We start from the raw sequence: 9,205 nt of genomic DNA on the forward strand, positions 1-9,205 counted from the left end.
CAAATAGGCATGCCATGCATGCCATATGGAATTCTGGTTGATTCTATACACCAAACACCAGGAGAATCAGTCATCCCAGGGGCTGTGACGGATAATGGGGGTTGGCTTTTATTTTCTCATGAATTCCCTTTTTCATCTAGAAGGACCAGAGTGTAAATTAATTTTAACGGTATTCTGATAGTAATCTCACTAGTTACCCAAGCAATAGCAGTAACGAGTTAGTGGCAAGTAAGATTCTGCAAAAAGAGAGAGGATTAGTATTTAGTATTAAAGTTGCTTAAAAAATGTTATCCTGTCATATTTAAAATTTGCAACTAATAGATTCTCAAAATGCAACCAGATGGCTCCAAATGGAAACTAATGGATTCTCCAAAATTTTAGGTTATTCCTTTGGCTACGCTCACACCAATATAAAATTGGCTATAGATGCACCTTAATGAATTTTAAATTAATCACCTATAATAAATGTTTTGAAAATATCCCTAAAATTCTAAATATATTAACGTGCGAATAGTTAAGACAACCTCCGGGTTTAAATTTATGTATTCACGAAAAGTTATTTTATATTAGACATGGTCGTGCGGTGAGGTGCGAAAATTCGCACCAAGTGTGCGCATTTTTGCACGCACAAAATGGCCTGTGTAGTGTGCGGTGCGCTTTTGTGCGGAAAATTCACACGTTTTGAAGTATTTTAAAGAATTTTTTAAATGCGAGTTGGAAAATAAATAACTATGTTTAATTCTTAATATGTGGTAAAATTACAATGTTTAATTATTAATATAATTATTAATTAATAATGAAAATTACTATGACGCGGTGGCGCCGCCGCATCGCCCAGACGGCAGCGCCGGAGAAGTTGGTGCTGGGGAGGAGGCGGAAAGGGGGCGGCGGGCGAAGGAGGGCAGCGGGGAGGGGAGGGGATGTGGGCAGAGGAGGGCGGCGGGAGGGGAGGGGTGGGGAGCGGCGGGCAGAGGAGGTGGGGAGAGTGGCGGGAGGGGGAAGGGGTGGGGAGCGGCGGGAGGGGCGGCGCGGCCGGAGGTGGAAGGGGGCACGGGCGGAGGGGGAGGGGACGTGGGCAGAGGAGTGCGGGCGGGGAGGGGAGGGGAGGGGAGGGGGGGGGGGGAGCGGCGGGCAGAGGAGGGGGTGGGGGGCGCGGCGGGGAAGGGGGGAAGGCGGCGGGGGGTCGGAGAGAGATTGACGGCCGGGGCGTGGAGGGTGGAGAGAGAGTGACGGCCGGGGGGGGGGGCAGCGGGGAGGGGGCGGGCGGCGGGGGGGGGGGGGGGGGGGGGGGGGCGCGGCGGCCAGGGGGTTGCGGGGTGTGGGGGGCGGCGGCGGGGGGGCGGAGGGTGGGGAGAGAGCAGCGGCCAAGGGAGGAGGGCGGGGGGTGGAGGCGGGCGGGGAGGGGGGCATGCAGCGACGGGGGTGTGGGCGGCGGTGGGGTGGGAGGCCGGGGTGTGTAGGGGCTGGCAGCTGGGGGTGGAAGGCGGAGAGAGAATGGCGACCGGGGGAGGGTGTGGCGGGGAGGGGGGCGGGTGCCGGAGGAAGGGGAGGGGGGGGTGCGACACCTTCAAATTTTCGCACATTCGCACCGCACCGACCCCTGCGCGGTGTGTGGTGCGGTGTGCGAAAATCGTGTGCGATTTACCACACAACCGCACCTTCGCCCAACCGCACGAGCGGGATTCGCTCGCATGGTTTGGACCATGTCTATTTTATATAGACCTTGCTAGACCCATCCATGCTAATAAGAAAATGGATCACCAATAAATACCAAGGCTTTACCAAGTATAAAAATGAGGTGTTATTGCATATATTTCTTAAGCCTATGTGATGTCCAGTTGATCATTTATAGTGATCAAAATATAATCCATATATTCTTCATACCCCACATCAGTTAGAGTCTATTTTTGGAAGATGACGGAATATAGAATGTGATGGACATATATGTGGTAGGCAAGACAATCATACATTCCAGATCTTATTCATTGTTCATTAGAGCAATGTATTCATTATAGTGGATGTGTGGTTCTTATAATGAAGTCAATGAATACATTATCATACTTAGTGAATGATGATAAGATCATAATATGGAGATTACTAGTCTTTAAGCATGTGTTCCAAATATTCTTATTCGAAGGATAATTGAGAATGATGTCAAAGTAAGCGGATAAAATAACATTATCTAGTCTCAATCATATAATGCGTATGAGCAGTCCCGTAGCCATTAGTGTGGAGATATTAGGGTGTTTTTTGTGTTACAGAGTTCACAATTGCTCCATGAATGGTATTGTACCAAAATGTTAATCAAGTTAGTTCACGTCATAGTTGTGTAAGTGGTCCTTAGACATGAGACACCAAAGACGTCTTGTCGATATATTGTTGTACTTTGACTATGGCCTAAGAGTTCCTAATTATGGAATGGTAAATAGTCTTAGTCTGTGTTCTGCTATAATGACACAAATACGATTGAGTAGTTGAAAGGGGATTGTCCACCCTCGATATAAGAGGAGACAACTCAAGGAAGATGATGCTATGAAGTCCTTGGACAATCACAATTTCTTTGATGATTTTTGAGTGCATGAATACTAATTTGATGAAAAACTAGGGTTTGATAGTTTTCTATACCTTATGTCATCTAGGAGCATCAAGTGGATGAGGGACTATATTAACTAAGTAACTAATGACTTACTAGTTCGATATACACTCTTTTGTATCTTCTAAAGCATGAGGTGTAGCATGGCACCCCATTGGCTAGAGAGTTGAACGATCAATTGGGTTAAATCTATTCATCATTAATTGATGGTTAAGACATAAATGTCATGTTTGAGGACTTAAATTTTGGGAGGAATGTTTGATAACTATGCTTTAGGACATAAATGTCATGTTTGAGACAACATGGCTTCAATGTCTCCCCTTAAGCAATATACCTCAATGGCTACTCCATAACAACACTTGGCAAGGTACCCTTAATAAATAAATTAGAGGCAAAATGGTAAATAGTTGGGCACTATGTATATAATACTTAGTACAGAAGAATGCTGAGTGATTCAAACAAAACCACACGAGAAATAGTCTTAGAATAGTCTCCCCATAGGTCTACTAACGTTAAGCTACCAGACATGTTGTATGGGGTTTAATCGTTTTGTGTGTATTGTGATTGAAGGCGAAGACTCATTTTCATAACCATATGGATGACAAACTAATTCCCACAATTCCAAGTCCATGGAAGCCTTCCAATCAGATACCTTTAGAGCCTTAGTATGAAATTCGAGCAATAACTTTGTAGCAAGAAAGAAAATGCATGATAGGTTGGATTACAGATAATAGCAATAAATGGAAAACATAAGACAGAAAATATAAGAGGAATTACCTATGGGAAGAGCAATAGGTAGGTGAGGATCATTGAAAGATAACGATGGGTGTTAGATCTTTTGGGTTCTACATGCCTTGAAATGGATGAATAAAGTAAAACGATCCACAATGAATGACTTAAACGAATCAAAACAACATCATTAAAACATTGAAATGAGGAACACGTCCCCATATCACATCTGTGATTTCTTGGATCTAGGAGCAAGACGAGTTGAGCGTCTCAAGTGTGCAAACTTTAGATGTATCAACACAATCCTCAACATGTCTTATCTCCTCCTTCGCCCTTGCAAACTCTGTTCACCCTCCATCGCCATCATTACGTTATTCCGATCTCATCAGGAGTGGAGAGGACATGTAAGGAGAAGGGAGAAGAGGAAGGCCCCTGAACAATTCTGGCCTAAGTGAATTTAGTTTAGGGCCTTCCCCTATTTATACGAAGTGGGTATTTTTTGTAAAACTTCTAGCATCCAAAAAACCTTTGCGAGTGACCCAATAGGCCCATGTATCACTCTAGTAGACGACGTGAGCATCCCAATAATATTTATTGGCCATCCAAATTAATTAACTATAGCAATATATAGATTAATTAATATCAGGTCAATTTAACCCAATTGATAGGTTGAGTTTCCAACATGTGGGGTGCGAAGCTACGCCTCATGCTCTAGAAGATAAAATGGAGGGTGTACTGACTCCCTCATGGAACATGTTCATCATCAGGTATCGTGTATGTATAGTCCCTCATTTATTCGATGCTCCTAGGATGACTTAGGGTATGATTAGTTGTCAAACCCCAATCATTCATCAGAGTTAGTACTGATGCATTCCGAAATCATCGAAAAACTCCTCTTTGATATTTTACTACCTTGGCTAATGACTTTATCGCATTGTCTTCCTTGAGTTGTCAGCTCTTATACTAAGGGTAGACAATTGATAAGCCGAAAATAGGGGTGAAAATTATGGATTTTTAGCCCTTGTCGTTGTGAATTCTAGCTTATGCAATAAAATTTATAAAACTCTACTTAACATGTATAGTGATAAGTGTGAGTGTCGTCCAAGGGAAGCAAGTAGGAAGTTCAATGTGATTATCTTTTAGGTGTTTTAATCCTAATTAGAGTGAATTTGATCTTCAACGAGGATCAAGTCACCCTAATTAGATGAGAATTGAGAAAGGGGGGTAGAAGAGGTGAGAAGAATGGAAGAAATGTGGGCTCTAGATTGAATTAATTGATCCAATTGGATGGATCAAAGAATTCAATTAGAGAGGTTGGTAGGAATTTTTAATTTGGGTTTGGTTGATTTTTGCAAGTTGATAATTCAGAACTAAAATGGGGTAATTGAGTATCCTAAGAATTAAAACTAAATTTTTTAGAGTTTTCTTTTGGAATGCAATTGAATGCCCAGGTGAATCCCTCAATTTCTCCTCTTAATCCTAATCAGGGCTTGTACATGCCGCTCAAGCCAAGCGATTTAGAAGTTCAGATCAGAATAGAGATGAAGAAACAAACAACTTAACCTATTTCATTCAAAATGCATAAAAGTTTAAATACAATGAAAGGAAAAAGTACCAAAACTGTTGATCCAGGCTGGGGCTCCTCTCTGTCTTGCAGCTATGATAGAGAACCATCAAGAATAAACTCCCCCTCTCGAAATTTAGCTTTTATACTTAGGTTATATGGTCAAAATCACCATTTTACCCCCGTTTAGTACTTAATATTTATCTATCAATGTAGGCTGTATCTGAATGCTCCAACCGTACAGATAGAAAGAGGGGATCAAGACGAACAAATCCATAAACAAATCATCTCAATCGGACTTCAGGATCAAAAGTTATTAATAAATCAATTTTAAACCAATTTAATCCATTGGATTTAAAATTGATTTATTTATTAATTTCGTTTTTAAACACGCAATGACGTGTCGCTCTCTCATTGGCTGGCGCATTTTGAATCCTCCTTTTTGCAGAAAAGTCCTTAAAAAGCCTGGAATTGCTTTTGGACGCCGCCCAAAAGTAATTGCTTATATGCCCCTGGCACACTCTCTCTCCTCCGATCTCACCTAAAAACATCAAAAATATATATTAAAAATTGTAAGAAAACCCTGTAAAATTTTAAATTGGATCTTTACGCCTGCAGTGGCGACCGAGAGCTGTTTTCAGGGTCTTTTTGCAATGAAAGTTCGCAAAAAGACCCTTGAAAGTTTGAAAATAATAAAAATACTTTTTTCTATTATAAATATACTTTTTTCTTAGAATAAATGCATTTCCTCTTGAAATAAATCCCAGAAAAATCCTAAAAATTCGTAAAAATTCTAGAAAATTCCCTGATTCATTCCCATGCAGATAAATGTTGAAATAAAATATTAAATATGCCATTTTCATTCAAAAATAATTATTTTGAGCTTCAATAAATCCTTAAAAATTCATATAATTAACAGAAAATTATGGAAAAATCAGAGATTACTTGAAAACATTATTTTCATGTAAATATATGAGAAAAGCCCAATTTTAAGATCTTTAAATGCATAAAATCATGCTAAAATCATGAAATAAAGACAGAAATTAGGGTGTTATCAACAATCCCATCATGACCACTCAATCGTCTTAGTGAACTTCATGATTCACCCTAACTTAGACTGTCTGTCCACAAGATGCCTTTGGTGTCTCAGGCCTAGACCACTTACACAACCGTGACGTGAATCAACCTAATTGACAGTGCGCTATAATATTATTTAAGAATTCGTATGGATCAATTTAGTGAAATCTTCCCATTAAAGAGCAACCGATATCTATCCTTTGTGTCTCCACACTTATAGGTACGGGAACGACCATGCTCTGTAGATGAGTTAAGCTAGATAGTGTTATTCTATCCAGATTCTTCGTTGTCCTTCTCAAGTATCCTTTGAACGTGAATATTTAGAACCCACGTGATGCAGGACAGACGACGTCATCTACATCCTGCGGCGGAAGTCGTGGTCCGTTCGTCCTTCTCTGAGGAGGTGTGATCTTGGACGGCACGTCCCGCTCTAGGCGGGGTGTCCCGGGATGGTCCTGCGCGAGGTCCTCAATTTGTTGGGGCCAAAGGGTGTCTCTATCTTCACGGGGTCGACGCTCCACGGATAGTCGTCGAGGCGCTGGTGGGCCCGACTACCGGTGGGCGGGGCGGTTCAATCGGCCAGATGGCAAGAATGGCGACGAACAGAGTAGTGACAGCGGCGACAGTGTCGGCGACGGCGAGCGACGACAAGTAGCGGCGGCGGCGACAGTGTCGGCGACGGCGAGCGACGACAAGTAGCGGCGGCGGCGGCAGCGGCATCGAGCGAAGACGGCGGGGGTGGCGTCGAGTGGCAGCGGCGGCAGCAGCGGCATCGAGCGAAGACGGCGACGGTGGCACCAGCGATGGTGGCGGCTTCGTCGAGCAGCAGCGTCGAACAGCGACGGCGGCGGCGGCGGCCTCGAAGCGGCGCGGCCTCGAAGCGGCGGCCTCGAAGCGGCGGCCTCGAGCGGCGGTAAGCGGCGGCGACGAGCGACGGTAGCAAGCGGCGGCGGCGTCGAGCAGCGGCGCGAGTGGCATCAGCGGTAGTGGCGGTTGGAGATAGCGGCGGCGGTTGCAAGTGGCGACAGCAGCGGCAGAGCGGCAATGGAGGTAGCGGCGGCGCTGGCGACGGGCGCAGCGGCCGCGGCGGTGACCGGAGGCGCGGCGCCGGCGGCGCGGCCGGAGGCAGCGGTGGCCGGAGGTAGCAGCCGAGGCGGTGACGGCCGAGGTGGCGGCGGCTGAGGCGGCGGTGGCCGGAGGTGGCGGCCGGAGGCGACGATGGCGGCCGGAGTTGGCAGCGGCGGCCGGAGGAGGAGGCAGCGGCGGCGGCGGCAGCAGCGGCGGCGGCGGCGGCAGCAGCGGCGGCGGCCGTAGTGGGCCACTGCTGGGCTGTGGTTGGGCTGCGGTCTGGGCCGCATGCTGGGCCATGGTCTGGACCGTAGGCAGGGCCGCGGCTGGGCCGTGGCTTGGGCCGCGGGTGACCCGGTCTGGGCCACAGGATGGGCCGTGGCGTTGGGCCATGGTCTGTGGGCCATGGCCCTGTATGGTGGCTGCAACAGGCCATATGGGCTGGCGGCAGCCCAATAGTAGTGGCCCAGGAAGGGCTAGGGCTGACTTGACAGCCTCGGGAAGCGCGAATGGGTGGCTAAGGATAAACGGCGCCTCGGGGCGCGGATTTGTGGCGCCTCGGGGCGCGGTTTGGGCGGTTGGGCCTGATGGGCCTGATGGGCCTGGCCGGCAAGCGCCGGCCCATTAGGCCAAATGGCCCATTGGATCGGCAGGCTGAGCCTTGGTGCGCGCAAGCGCGGTCTGGCTCAACGTCTGGGTGCGGCGCGGCTGGGCGCAACGCGGGGCAGCGCGGCGAGGCGCGGCGCGGCTGGGGCACGGCGAGCGCGGGCGGCTGGGGATCGCGGCGGCGTGGGCGCGGGCGCGACGCTTTGGAGCGCGACGGCTTGAGCGCGACGCGACAGGCAGCGCTGGCGGCGCGGCGACGCAGCGACGCCGGCGACGCACTGGTTGTGTAGGCGACGCAGGTGATGAGCGGGTCGCGTAGGTGCCGCGGGCGATGCACGGGTCGTGCAGGCGACGCAGGCGAGGCGCGGGTCGCGCAGGCGGCGTGCCGGCGGCGCGGGCGCGTGCGCGCAGCGGGCGGCGCGGGCAGCCGAAAGGAGCCGGCGGCGGCGGCGGAGCCGCCTTCTTCTAGGTCTCTCGGAGCTCTCTCTTTCTCTATCTCCAAAAATATTTTTTTCTCAAAGGAAAATTCTAGTACATAGGGGTTCATTATATAGGACCCATGAGGAAAATTAAAGGAAAATTCTAACCTAAAAATGAAAAAGTTAACTATACCTAAGGAAAAAATAGACGTAGATAGCTTGAGGGTTTCGCCATCACCACGCCTAAAGACTAGTAATCTACATATTTTAATCTCATCATAACTCACCAATTCTGATAATGTATTCATGGACTTCAATATAAGCGTCACACGTGCATTATAATGAGTATGTTCTATTAATGAACATGGAATGAGATATGGAATGTGTTATTGGCTTACCAGACACATATATTTCCGACCGAGTCTGAGGGTGAGGTCAATGAATTAACTGGTGGGGCCAGAGATGTGTGATCTAGAAATTTTGAAATGAAGTATCTAGTGATGGGCCATTAGAAAGGTTGATGTCTCCTCAAAAGAGGGTTTTTCTTTGTTGGAAGTTGAAGCAATCCTAGCCTTTAATTTCTTCTCTCTCCTCATCAATGTCATCAGTTTTATGCTTGTTAAGAAGTCAAAGCACTAGGTATTCTGTGGCTTTTCGTATTCTGTGGCGTTTTGTATTCCGTGGCTTTTCATATTCCGTGGCTTTTCGTATTTCGTGGCTTTTCATATTCCATGGCTTTTCGCATTCCGTGCCATATGTACACGACAAAAGGAAAAAAAACAATGGATCTTTCTCGACGTTGATGTGGCGGCGCATCGGCGTGCCACATCACCCTATGCCATAAAAAAAACCAAAATACTTAAAATTTCATACTAAATAAAATAAAAACCCAAAATACTTATAAATATATATTTTGACTCATAAAAATCATATCTTTCCAAATTTAACATCAAACAATTCCAGAAAAATCATATTCTCTCTCAAAAGTTGTATTCTTTTAGAATATATTGTTAGAAAATCCTAAAAATACATAAAATTCAGAAATTTGTTCTAAAAATAGATTTAATCATTTTAAGCTTGATAACATGCAAAAATGAGTAATTTAATGCATAAAAGCACATAAATATGACAATATAAGGCACTAGAAAT

The sequence above is a fragment of the Wolffia australiana genome, chromosome 1, assembly GCF_029677425.1.
Source record: "Wolffia australiana isolate 7733 chromosome 1, ASM2967742v1".
Lineage (NCBI taxonomy): Eukaryota > Viridiplantae > Streptophyta > Magnoliopsida > Alismatales > Araceae > Wolffia > Wolffia australiana.